The sequence below is a fragment of the Acinonyx jubatus genome, chromosome B2 (genome assembly GCF_027475565.1).
Source record: "Acinonyx jubatus isolate Ajub_Pintada_27869175 chromosome B2, VMU_Ajub_asm_v1.0, whole genome shotgun sequence".
In the NCBI taxonomy this organism is placed as follows: Eukaryota; Metazoa; Chordata; class Mammalia; order Carnivora; family Felidae; genus Acinonyx; species Acinonyx jubatus.
In genome coordinates this window covers 140,440,177-140,454,063 of record NC_069385.1, presented here as the reverse complement: position 1 = coordinate 140,454,063, position 13,887 = coordinate 140,440,177, and positions in this window count along the sequence as shown.

The window sequence follows — 13,887 nt, the reverse complement described above, 5'->3', positions numbered from 1 at the left end:
GACTAAATGGATAGAAAAACAAGACCTTCTATATGTTGCCTAGAAGAGACTCACTTCAGATTTAAAGACACAAAGTAAAAAACCAATGTAGCAATATTTATATCAGAAAAAATGGACTTTAAAACAAAGTCTGGGGGCGCCTGGGTGGTGCAGTCGGTTAAGCGTCCGACTTCAGCCAGGTCACGATCTCACGGTCCGTGAGTTCGAGCCCCGCGTCAGGCTCTGGGCTGATGGCTCAGAGCCTGGAGCCTGTTTCCGATTCTGTGGCTCCCTCTCTCTCTGCCCCTCCCCCGTTCATGCTCTGTCTCTCTCTGTCCCAAAAATAAACAAACGTTGAAAAAAAAAAACAAAAAAAAGCAAAGTCTGTAATGAGGGACCATGAAGGACATTACGTAATGATAAAGGGATCAGTCCAACAAGAGGATATAACAATTGTGAATATCTGTGTACAAAACATTGGAACACCTAAATACATAAAGCAAATATTAATAGACAAAAAGGGAGAAACTGACAGGGACTTTAACACCTCACTTAAATCAGTGGATAGATCATCCAAGCAGAAAATAAAAAAACAATAGTATCTTTGAATGAAACAGACCACATGGACTTAACAGATACGTATGAATGTTCCATCCCCAAAATACCAACAGAATACACGTTCTTTTCAAGTGCACATGCAACATTCTCCAGGACAGATCACATGTTACGCCACAAAACAAGCCTTAATAAATTTTGAAAGATTGACATCGTATTCCTCTTTTCTGACCACAATGGGATTGGACTAGAAATCAATCATGGGAAAAAACTGGAAAAAATACAAACATGTAGAGTCTAAACAACATGCTACTGAACAACCAATGGGTCAATGAAGACACAATGGCCAAAATCTGAGACACAGCAAACGCCATTTTAAAAAGGAAATTTATAGTGATACAGGCCTACCTCAAGGAACAAGAAAAGGGGTGCCTGGGCTTCTCAGTCAGTTAAGTGTCTTGAGTGGAGCTCAGGTCATGCTTTTACGGGTTCATGAATTTGAGCCCCATGTTGGGCTCTGTGCTGACAGCGCACAGCCTGCTTGTGATTCTCTGTCTCCTCTCTGTGCCCCTCTCCTGCTTGTGCTCTCTCTCTCTCAAAAATAAATAAGCTTAACATAGATAAACCTTTAGCCAGACTCATCAAGAAAAAAAAAAGAGAGAGGACCCAAATAAATTCAGATACAAAAGAAATGACAGCTGACACTACAGAAATACAAAGGATTTTAAGAAACTGGTAAGGAAAATGATATGCCAACAAATTGAACAATGTAGAAGAAACAGATAAATTTCTAGAAATATACAATCTTCCAAAACTGAATCAGGAAGAAATGGAAAATTGGAACAGACCAGTTAGTCACAACCATATTAAATCAGTAGTAACCTAAAAACTCCCAACAAACAAAAGTCCAGGACCAGATGGCATCACAGGTGAGTTCTACCAAGTATTTAAAGTAGATTTAGGGGCCCCGGATGGCTCAGTCGGTTGAGCGTCCGACTTCAGCTCAGGTCATGATCTCACAGTCTGTGAGTTCGAGCCCTGCATTGGGCTCTGTGCTGACAGCTCAGAGCCTGGAGCCTGCTTTGGATTCTGTGTCTCCCTCACTCTCTTCCCCTCCCCCGCTCATGCTCTGTCTCTCTCTGTCAAACATAAATAAAACATTAAAAAAAAATTTTTAATAAAGAAGATGTAATACTTATTCTCCTCAAACTATTCCAAAAAAATGGAAGATGGAAGAAAGTTTCCAAATACATTCTGTGAGGCCAGCATTACCCCAATATCAAAACTAGACAAAGACACAACCAAAAAAAAGAACTATAGACCAATATCCCTTATGAACATAGATGCAAAAATTCTCAACAGAATATTAGCAAGCCACCTTCAATGGATTATTCACCTCTTATCAAGTGGGATTTATTCTTGTGATACAAGCATGATTAAATATTTGCAAAACAACGTGATACACAATATTAACAAAATGAAGGATAAAAATATAATCATCTCAATGAAAAAACATTTAACTAAATACAACAACCATTCATGTTAGAAACTCTCACTAAAGTGGGTTTAGAGGGAACATACCTCAACATAATAAAGGCCATATATAAAAACCCACAGCTAACATCGTAGTGGTGAAAAACAGAGTCTTTCACCTAAGATCAGAAACAATGGAAAAAGGTCTACTACTTTCACTATTTTTATTTGACACAGTACTGGAAGTTACATTCACAGCAATCAGAGATGAAAAGGAAATGTAAGTCATACCAGTTAGTAAGAAAAATGTTACTAATGGTCACTATTTGCAGATGACATGATACTACACTTAGAAAACCCTAAGACTCCATCTGAAGACTATTGGAATAAATTAATTCAGTAAAGTTGCAGGATATAAAATTAACATAAAGAAATCTGTTGCATCTCATTACACTAATAATGAAGTAGGAGAAAGGGAAATTAAGAAAACAATTCCATTTGTAATTGCACCAAAAAGAATAAAATACCTAGGAAGAAACTTAATGAAGGCGGTGAAAGACCTATACTCTAAAAACTATAAGACACTGATTAAGTAAATGAAAGTTGATACAAGCAAATAAGAATATATACCATGTTCATGGATTAGAAGAACTAGTATTGTTAAAATGTCTATACTGCCCAAAGCAATCTATGGAGTCACTGTAATCCCTATCAAAATATCAACAGCATTTCTCATAGAACTAGGAAAAACAATACTAAAACTTGTATGGAACCACAAAAGACTCCAAATAGTCAAAGCAATCTTGAGAAAAAAGAAAACAGCTGGAAGCGTCATAGTCCAGGTTTACTGGCAGAAAAACAAATACACAGATCTATGAAACAGAATAGACAGCCAGAAATAAATTCATGCTTATATTATCAATAACAAAGGAGGCAAAAATATGCAATAGGGAAAGGACAGTCTCTTCAGTAAACTGTGGTGGGAAAAAATGAACAGCTACCTGCAAAAGAATGAAAACTGGACCACTTTCTTACACACAAAAATGAACTCAAAATGATTAAAGACCTAGTGTGAAACCTGAAAATCTAAAACTCTTAGAAGAAAACATAGGCAGTAATTTCTTTGATTTCAGCCTCAGCACCATTTTTCTAGCTATGTCTTCTCAGGAAAGCAAAACAAAAGCAAAAACAAACTATTGGAACTACATGAAAATAAAAAGCTTTTGCACAGCAAAGGAACCATCAAAAACCCAAAAAGACAACCAACGGAATGGGAGAAGATATTTGCAAATGATATATTTGATGAGGTTAATATCCAAATTATATTAAAACATTATAGAAATCAATACCCCAAACCCCAAATAATCTGATTTAAAAATGGGCAGAGGACCCAAGTAGACTTTTTTCCAAAGAATATTTATAGCTGGCCTGCAGACATATGAAAAGATGCTCAACATCACTAGTCACCAGGGAAATGCAAATCAAAACAACAATGAGATAGCATCTTACACAAGTTAGAATGACTAGAATAAAAAAAGCAAGAAATGACAAGTGTTGGCAAGAATGAGGAGAGAAAAGAACCCTTGTACACTGTTGGTAGGAATGTAAATTGCTGCAGCCATTGGGATTCCTCAAAAAATTAAAAATAAAAATACCATATGATCTAGTAATTCCACGTTTGGGTATTTACGCAAGGAAAATGAAAACACTAACGTAAAAAAAAGGATGTACACCCCTATTATTTACAAAAGCCAAGATATGGGAGCAACCCAAATGCCCATCAATAGCTGAATGGATAAAATATGGCTATATACCCTGAATGGATGGATATATACAATGGAATCTGACTTGGTCATAAAAATGAGTGAACTCTTGCCATTTACAACAACATGGATGGCTATGTATACAGAGTATATGTTGCATGAAATAAGTCAGAAAAAAACAAATGCTATATGATTTTACTTATGTGGGAATCTAAAAAGCAAAACAAAATCAGAAAAGAACCCATAAGTACAGAGAATAAACTTAAGGTTTTAAGAATGGAACAGGTGGGGGGATAAGCAAAATGAGTGATGGTAAGTGGGAGACACAGGTTTCCAGTTATGGAATGAATAAATCATGGAGATAGGAAAGATACAGCACAGGGAATATAGTCAATGGTAATAACATTGTATGGTGACAGAGGGTAGCTACACTGGTGGTGAGCATTGTATACTGTATACACTTGTTGAATCACTATGTTACATTTGTGAAAACTAATGTAACATTTTATGCCACCTATACTTCAACAAAAAATTAATCAGTTAAAAAAAAAAAACCCACCTGGAAAGGACTCACCATGAAGAACCCTTGTGATTCATGAGATGTGATCAAAACAATCAGTATGAACAGGAGTTCAGAAGCATTTGATCCCAACCCTCATGGATTACCTTGAGGGGTCTGAGACTTCTGTAGAGGAGGTAACTGCAGATGTGGTGGAAACATGAAAAGAACTAGAGTTAGAAGCGGAGCCTGAAGATGTGATAAACTTGCTGCGATCTCATGATAAAACTTGAATGGACAGAGAGTTGGCTTCTTGGGATGGAGCGACGAATTTGATTTCTTGAAATGAAATCTACGCCTGGTGAAGATGCTGTAAAGATTGTTGAAATGACACCAAAGGCTTTTGAATATTATATAAACTTGGTTAAGTAAAAGCAGGTTCTGAGAGGATTGACCCTGATTTTGAAAGAAGTTCTACTGTGGGTGAGATGCCATGAGGCAGCATCTCAAGCTACAGAGAAATTGTTCATGAAAAAGCAATCTATGCAGCAGTCTTAACTGATGACTAATTTTAAGAAATTGCCACAGCCACTCCTACCTCAGCAACCACCACCTTGATCGGTCCAGAGCCAAAGACATTGAGGCAAGACCCTCCACCAGCAAAAAGATTAAGACTTGCTGAAAGGTCAGATGATGGTTAGCATTTTTAAGCAATAAAATATTTTTAATTAAGGGGTATGCATTCCTTTTTTTGACATAATGATATTGCACACTTAATAGATGACAGCATAATGTGGATGTAACTTTTATATGCACTGGGAAACCAAAAAATTCATTTGACTCACTTTATTGCAATATTTGCAATAGATACTAGAGTATTTATTGCAGTGCTCTAGAACTAAATCTGAAATATCTCTGAGGTGTTCTTGTACTAAAAAGACAACTCCTAGAAGGGTGAATAGCAGCATTTTCCCCATGAGAACGATTCATACATAGAAAAAGTTTCAATTTAGGACCAAAGTTTAGATGGAAAGTTGGAACTATTTCTATTGCCTTATAGATCCAAGTTGTCCTAAAAATACATTACACAGTTTTGGATTAATGAGCTTTCAGTTTAAAAGACATACATTTTAAGTATTTTTTTAATTTTATTTTTTAAAATTTATATCCAAATTAGTTAGTATATAGTGCAACAATGATTTCAGGAGTAGATTCCTTAGTGCCCCTCACCCATTTATCCCATCCCCCCTCCCACAACCCCTCCCGTAACCCTCAGTTTGTTCTCTATATTTATGAGTCTCTTCTGTTTTGTCCCCCTTCCTGTTTTTATATTATTTTTGTTTCCCTTCCCTTATGTTCATCTGTTTTTTCTCTTAAAGTCCTCATATGAGTGAAGTCATATGATTTTTGTCTTTCTCTGGCTAATTTCACTTAGCATAATACCCTCCAGTTCCATCCATGTAGTTGCAAATGGCAAGATTTCATTCTTTTTGATTGCCGAGTAATTCAGGTTTATTTTTGTATATGGTGTAAGAAAGTAGTCAGGTTAGATTCTATTTCATGTTGCTATACAGTTTCCCAGCACCATTTCTTGAAGATACTGTCTTTCTTCCCATTGCGTATTCTTGCCTCCTTTGTCAAAGATTAATTGACCGTATATTTGTGGGGTTATTTCTGGACTTTTGATTCTGTTCCATTACACATTGTGTGTCTATTTCTGTGTCAGTACCATATTGTTTTGGTTACTACAGCTTTGTAATATAACTTGAAATTTGGGATTGTGATACTTCCAGTTTTTTTTGTGTGTGTGTGAGACCTGAAACCATAAAAATCCTAGAAGAGAACACAGGCAATGATTTCTCTGATGCTGGCTGTAGCAACATCTTTCTAGATATGTCTCCTGAGGGAAGAGAAACAAAAGCAAAAACAATCTACTGGGACTACATCAAAATAAAAATCTTTTGCATAGCAAAGGCAACAATCAACAAAACTAAAAGGCAACCTACTGAATGGAAGATCTTTTCAAATGACATATCCAACAAAGGGTTAATATCCAACATATATAAAAAACTGATACAACTCAACACCCAAGAAGCAAATAATCCAATTTAAAATGGGAAGAACACATGAACGGACATTTCTCCAAAGACATCCAGATAGCTAACAGACATACAAAAATATGCTCAACATCGTTCATCATCAGGGAAAAGCAAATCAAAGCCACAATAAGATATCACTTCATGCCTATCAGAATGGCTAAAATCTGACAGATTTTATTCCTGATGAAACACAGGAAATAAGAGTTGATGAGGATATGGAGATAAAGGAACCCTCATGAACTGTTGGTGGGAATGCAAACTGGTATAGCTACTGTGGAAAACAGTATGGCGGTTCTTCAAAAAATTAAAAATAGAACTACCTTACAATCCAGCAATGGCACTACTGGGTATTTACTCAAAGAATACAGGGACACTAATTCAAAGGGATACATGCTCCCCTATGTTTATAGCAGCATTATTTACAATAACCAAATTATGGAAGCAGCCCAAGTGTACATCAATTGATGAATGGATAAAGAAGATGTAGTATATTTATACAATGGAATATTATCCAGCTATAAAAATAGTAAAATCTTGCCATTTGCAATACCATGGATGGATCTAGAGTGTATAATGCTAAGTGAAATAGGTCAGAGAAAGACAAATACTGTATGATTTCATTCATATGTGGCATTTAAGAAACAAATGAACAAAGGAAAGAGATAACCCAGGGAACAGACTCTTAACTAGAGAGAATAAACTGATGGTTGCCAGACGGGAGGTGAGTGGAGAGATGGGTGAAATAGGTGAAGGGAATTAAAAAAGACACTGATCATGATGAGCACTAAGTAACGTATGGAATTGTTGAATCACTATACTATACACCTGAAACTGATATAACACTGTATGTTAACTACACTGGAATTCAAATTAAAAAAAAAAAAAATCCATTTCATAGTTTGTTTTTCAAAAAGCCAAGTCTAAAATGTTTTTTTTTTTTGGGGGGGGGTCTTTTTCTCTTTAAGGTAACCATTATTCAATAGTTGCAAAAAGCAATAAATAATTCAGTGAGATTTTTACAGTTTAAGGGAGAAAAAGATGGAAATTGGGAAGACTGGGAAATGGGGAGGAGGAAAGAGGGGTTGGCAGGTGGTCTGAGAACTGGTGTGGGTGCACCCTCCATTATTGTGCAGGCTCTGGGAAGACAGCCATCCCAGGCAACATTTGTCCCCCCTGGCTGCACAGAACCACATAGGAAGTAAAAAAAAAAAAATGGACCAGTGTTCAGCCCCTTCAAGGTACCACATTTTATTTCTCTTTTTGCCTTCAGCACTTGGCATAATGCCTGCTATGTAATGATTTAGTAAGTTTGTTGAATGAATGAAGTATCGAATGAATTAGTTTAATGCATCGTTGCACTTGACAGTTCTGATGGAGTCCCTTTTACACTGGGAAACATATTTTCTGGTTTTCAGAACGAGTTTTTGAAATAAAGGTTTGTGTTTTCAGGGGATTCAGAAAGTCTGTTATGTGAAATAACCACTCAGGCAGTTTACATAGCCTAAAACTCCCTCATCCGTCCATCTATCTGATCCATTAATGAACACATTCACTTCTTTCCTTTTTCTTTTTTTCTTTTTTCTTTTTTTCTTTTTTTTTTTTTACGAGGGAGTGAGAGAGAGTGTGAGCAGGGGAAGAGGGGCTGAGGGAGAGGGAGAAAGAGAGAGAATCTTAAGTAGGCTCCATCCTGAGCATGGAACCCAACATGGGTTTCGATCCCATGATTCTGGGATCATGACCTGAGCCAAAATCAAGAGTCAGAAGTTCAATCAACTGAGCCACCCAGGTGTCCTAGCACTCACTTAATTTCTTAACTATTATTATGTCTGCTATGGGCTTGGTACTCTGTTAGGTATGGCAGGTAAAAAAGACTGCAGGTAAGAGTGTCCAGGAAAACCCCAGCATCCACAATTATTCAGTGATTGGTTGCCTTCCACCCTTGTTTTCCTGTAAGTTTGGAGCACTTCATTTCATGGTGCCTGATGGCCGCCCAGCACAGCAACATTGCTGTTTTGCAGCCTCATGTCCAGGAGTCCTGTCCTGTCTGTCGGAATCGAGCTTGCCCTTGTCCTGAAATTAGATGTTGACCTTGCAGCCTATCAGTACTTGTTCATGCAGTGACCACCCAGGGCAGCAGGCTGTACTTTCACAGTTGTCCAGAGCAGTAGTGGGGTATCTAGTCCCCCTCTGGAAGGATATTTGGTAAAGGTCCCACACTCAGTAAATGACCTCATGAGGTCCGGGAGAAGATGTATTGACAAAGAGAAAACTCATCCCACCTAAGCTTTTATCTGATTCCTAAACTTCTGCAAGTTTGCCTACCAGATGCTAGGAAGATGAAAGCTAGCAGTACTGTGGGTTCCCATCCCATCTAATGTCACCTCCTACAGTTCCATGAACTTGGTATTCTCATTCTCTTTTTTGCAAATGTGGAAGCCAAAGGTCAGATACTTGAAGCAACTTGCCCAAGATCGCCCAGCTAGTTAGTGGATCGCCCAAATCCATCTCACAAGTGCAGAAGCACTTCTGTTTTCAGAGAGACCAGGAATGTTAAAGTTGAAGGTAACTGTATCATTCACCTGGTCCAGTGGTTTCCAAATACAGAATGGCTGTATTGGACACTTAGGGAGTTAGTAAACATGCAAGGAGTGGGGAGATAGACTGATTTGCTCTTGAAGAGAAAGTGCCAACTGCCACTATTCCCATCTTCTAAGGGAAGCAGCAGAATTAATATCAATGGAAGGTAATGGTCACCTTGCCATTACTCTCTGCTGCTTAGGGGAAGGAACAAACCCATGAGGTGAGGGTCAAAGTAAATCATTTGATTCTGTTCAAGAGAAGGTGTTTTGAAACTTCTGTCAGTGCTTGTGCTCCTCAAAGACCTTTTGTTTAACGCAATCTTTAGTGCCTTTTGAAATAAGCAAAGGTTGGCTGAGATTTTCAGCATTTGATGCAGGTTGTGTGGGGCAAACTGCCTCATGGGGGAAATGGACAGGACTTGGGGGGAATTAGGTTCACACTGCTCAGGAGAAGAGTGACAAGAGACAACTTTGGGACCCGAGGGGAAGGGGAAATCCCCACGGGTGGACTGGTCAGCGGAATTGTTGTGGACTATTTGTCTCTTACCACCATGGCTGGAGACCCTCTTAATCTTAATGACGGTGGGCTCAGTTCAAGTTTGGCATTGGAAAAGAGAAAGGACAGACCCAGCGAGACAGAGAATACGGTAAGTGCTAGAGACCGGAGCAGGTATGTCCAGGAGTCACCTAAGCCTCCTGTGAGAACTGCCCTGAATTCTGGCCAAAATATTGGCCATAGGGTTAGGGGTGGTGCTATGCTTCCTATAATCTGAATTTGTAAGTACAAGAATATCTTATAAAGTGAGGGACCTTGGGGATAGGCAGGTAACAGACGCCTTAACAAATATTTGGTCATGAACTGTCTCCAGAGTTCCCCTCCCCACATACCTTGATTCCATTGGTCTAGAGTTATGCCTCGGGACCATTAGTCTTAACCGACTCCCCTTGTAATTCTGATGTGCGGCCACGTTTGGTAACAATGGGCTTCATCTCATATTTTCACATCTGAGGAAACGGAGGCCCCACGTATCACAGAGCTCTTCTGTAGGAGAGTTGAGGGTAGAAACAAATGCTTTGACCCGGCAGAGTGCACCTCACGGACACACGGGTCTATGATGTGCCTCCTAAATCTTAATGACACCTTCTCACATGAGCATGCCCTTCTAAGGCCTGAGAATGGGAGCACAGGTGAGTGGTTGGGTGTTCCAGTGGCCTGGACACCTGCATTACCTGGGTACCAGCTGGTTTCTACATGCTGCAGCATCATGTCAACCTCTCAGTTTTTTCAGAACTGCTGATCCAACCAGTGGAGGCAGATGGGGAACACTTTTCTGGATAGCACAGCACTTTTCTCTGTGCCTTTCTGGATCCACATAGCCCCGAGGATCAAATGGCCCTTTCGTTCTCAAAGAAAATTCATACGGAATAAGCACTTTTGACATTAAAATATACACGGTCTAAGCAATTGCCAGCTACACACATCCATTCATCCTGGGCCCTCCGTCTATTGTCTTGGGTTTCACGGGCAAAATAACCTTTCAGTGATGCCAGCTGCAGTCCCGAGTCACAACTATCTCTGTGCGCACCAGCCTGGAAAAGCCCCAGATGCCGGGACAGGTTTGCTGCCTGGCCACCAGTCCCTTCTCCCTCAAGTCCTTCCGCAACTACTGCCAGAGAATCTTCCTGGACAGCCCATCAGGCCAGGCTTCTTCAGAAAAAATTTGTCTAACTCCTACTATCTACAGCTTAAAACCCACCTCCTTCCCCTCTTACCCTGACCAGCCTGGTTCCTATGCCGCATGCCAGGCAATGCAGCTGCCCCGCTTAGAGCCCTGCCCCAGCCAGCCTGGGGCATTTGTGACTTTTTGCCCTTGTACTTTTTGCTGCTGCTGCCTTCAAGGCCTGTCTTCTTTGAACAGACACTTCCCAAAGTGAAAAAGACAGGCCTTTCCGGCAGAGAAAATACAATGTGCGAGATGCTGTTTTCACTGTGACGTCTTCACTCACCTCTGGGTTCTGTTCATAGGTCCCCAGTAATACCTTGTGTAGTGACTTGACTTCATTTGTCTCTCCCCAGCCAGCTACCTGACAACTATAAACTGTGTTTGTCTTTATATTTTCACACCTAGCAAGGCACTGGGCTCAAAGGGGTACTTGAGTCAGTGCTGGTGGAACAAATGACCGAAGGAATAAATTCCATTCACCCTGGCAGGATTATTCCTCTGGAATGAGCTAGAGGGAGCATACTGGAGACTCAGGCTGGCTTTGGGATTCTATCCTCTGTCTTTAGAGATCAGCCCTATAAATCTCCTTTGTAATGACCAAAGGCACCATGTTGCCTTTTCCTCTACCATCTAGGCTTTCCTTTGGATATGATGCTAGATCAAACTCTCCTGGCCACTGGAGTTCAGGTAGGATAAGATCAACATGCTTCAACTAAATTCCTGGGGGTTGTCTACTCACAGGACTCCATATTGCTGGGACCCTCATCTTTTACCACTTTTGGTGGTTAGTGGGACTATTGTCTGCATAACCAAGGCTTTATTTATCCATTTTCTACTCATGGACTTTGCATTCATCTGCTCAGGCGGCCACAGAAAAGCACCGCAGACTGGGTGGCCTCAACAACAGAAAGTTATTGTCTCACAGTTCTGGAAGCTCAAAGTCTGAGATCAGGCGTTGGCAGGGTTGATTTCTTCTGACGCCCCTCTTATTGGCTTGTCAATGGCCATCTCTCTCCATCTTCACACGGTCTCCTTTCTGTACGTGCCTGTGTCCTAATCTCTTCTTGTAAGGATACCATATTGGATTAGAGCTCACCCCAATGACTTCATTTTAATTACCTCTTTAAAGACCCTATTTCCAAATATAGTCACATTCTGAGGTACTGGGATTTAGGACATCAACATAACAATTTGTGGGGCACATGATTTAGCCCACAACAGACCTTTAGGTTGTTGTCACTGTTTCCATGGTATTAAGCCAGGCAGCAAGAACACCCTTTGTATTTCTCTGCACACAGGGGGTGATAAGCTACATGTGGGAAAGTGCAATTGCAGGATCTCAATAAAGGAATGGATTTTTCAGCTTGCCTGGCTGTGATTGCTCTCCAAATGAATATAGGAATTTCCCCTTTGCCCAGCAATGTGTAACAGTTCTTTCTCCACATTGTCGTCAGTACTTGGTGTTACCAGACTTTTGTTTTTGCCAGTCTGATCAGTGTTAAAAGATATGCAGAGAAAAGTAATTCTGCCTCCTAGGTCTGTCTTCAGCAATCTTGTTTCATTCCCTGGAGGCAGTCACTTTTATCTTCTTTGTGTGCAGTCTTTCACAGAAATTCTGTACCCTGCATCTGGACCTTCAGAAATGTTATAAGCATTTCCCATGTTATTAAATAACCTTTCTAAAAGTTTTATTTATTTATTTTTGAAATTTATTGTCAAATTGGTTTGCATACAACACCCAGTGCTCATCCCAAAAGGTGCCCTCCTCAATACCCATCACCCACCCTCCCACCCCCCATCAACCCTCAGTTTGTTCTCAGTTTTTAAGAGTCTCTTATGCTTTGGCTCTCTCCCACTCTAACCTCTTTTTTTTTTCCTTCCCCTCCCCCATGGGTTTCTGCTAAGTTTCTCAGGATCCACGTAAGAGTGAAAACATACGGTATCTGTCTTTCTCTGTATGGCTTATTTCACTTAGCATCACACTCTCCAGTTCCATCCACGTTGCTACAAAGGGCCATATTTCATTCTTTCTCATTGCCACGTAGTACTCTATTATGTATATAAACCACAATTTCTTTATCCATTCATCAGTTGATGCACATTTTGGCTCTTTCCATCATTTGGCTATTGTTGAGAGTGCTGCCTAAACATTGGGGTACAAGTGCCCCTCTGCATCAGTACTCCTGTATCCCTTGGGTAAATTCCTAGCAGTGCTATTGCTGGGTCATAGGGTAGATCTATTTTTAATTTTCTGAGGAACCTCCACACTGTTTTCCAGAGTGGCTGCACCAATTTGCATTCCCACCAACAGTGCAAGAGGGTTCCCGTTTCTCCACATCCTCTCCAGCATCTATAGTCTCCTGATTTGTTCATTTTGGCCACTCTGACTGGTGTGAGGTGATACCTGAGTGTGTTTTTGATTTGTATTTCCCTGATGAGGAGCAACGTTGAACATCTTTTCATGTGCCTGCTGGCCATCTGGATGTCTTCTTTAGAGAAGTGTCTATTCATGTTTTCTGCCCATTTCTTCACTGGATTATTTGTTTTTTGGGTGTGGAGTTTGGTGAGCTCTTTATGGATTTCGGATACTAGCCTTTTGTCCGATATGTCATTTGCAAATATCTTTTCCCATTCCGTTGGTTGCCTTTTAGTTTTGTTGGTTGTTTCCTTTGCTGTGCAGAAGGTTTTTATCTTCATGAGGTCTCAGTAGTACATTTTTGCTTTTAATTCCCTTGCCTTTGGGGATGTGTCAAGTAAGAAATTGCTACGACTGATGTCACAGAGGTCTTTTCCTGCTTTCTCCTCTAGGGTTTTGATGGTTTCCTGTCTCACATTCAGGTCCTTTATCCATTTTGAGTTTATTTTGGTGAATGGTGTAAGAAAGTGGTCTAGTTTCAACCTTCTGCATGTTGCTGTCCAGTTCTCCCAGCACCATTTGTTATAGAGACTGTCTTTTTTCCATTGGATGTTCTTTCCTGCTTTGTCAAAGATGAGTTGGCCATACGTTTGTGGGTCTAGTTCTGGGGTTTCTATTCTATTCCATTGGTCAATGTGTCTGTTTTTGTGCCAATACCATGCTGTCTTGATGGTCACAGCTTTGTAGTAGAGGCTAAAGTCTGGGATTGTGATGCCTCCTGCTTTGGTCTTCTTCTTCAAAATTACTTTGGCTATTCGGGGCCTTTTGTGGTTCCATATGAATTCTAGGATTGCTTGTTC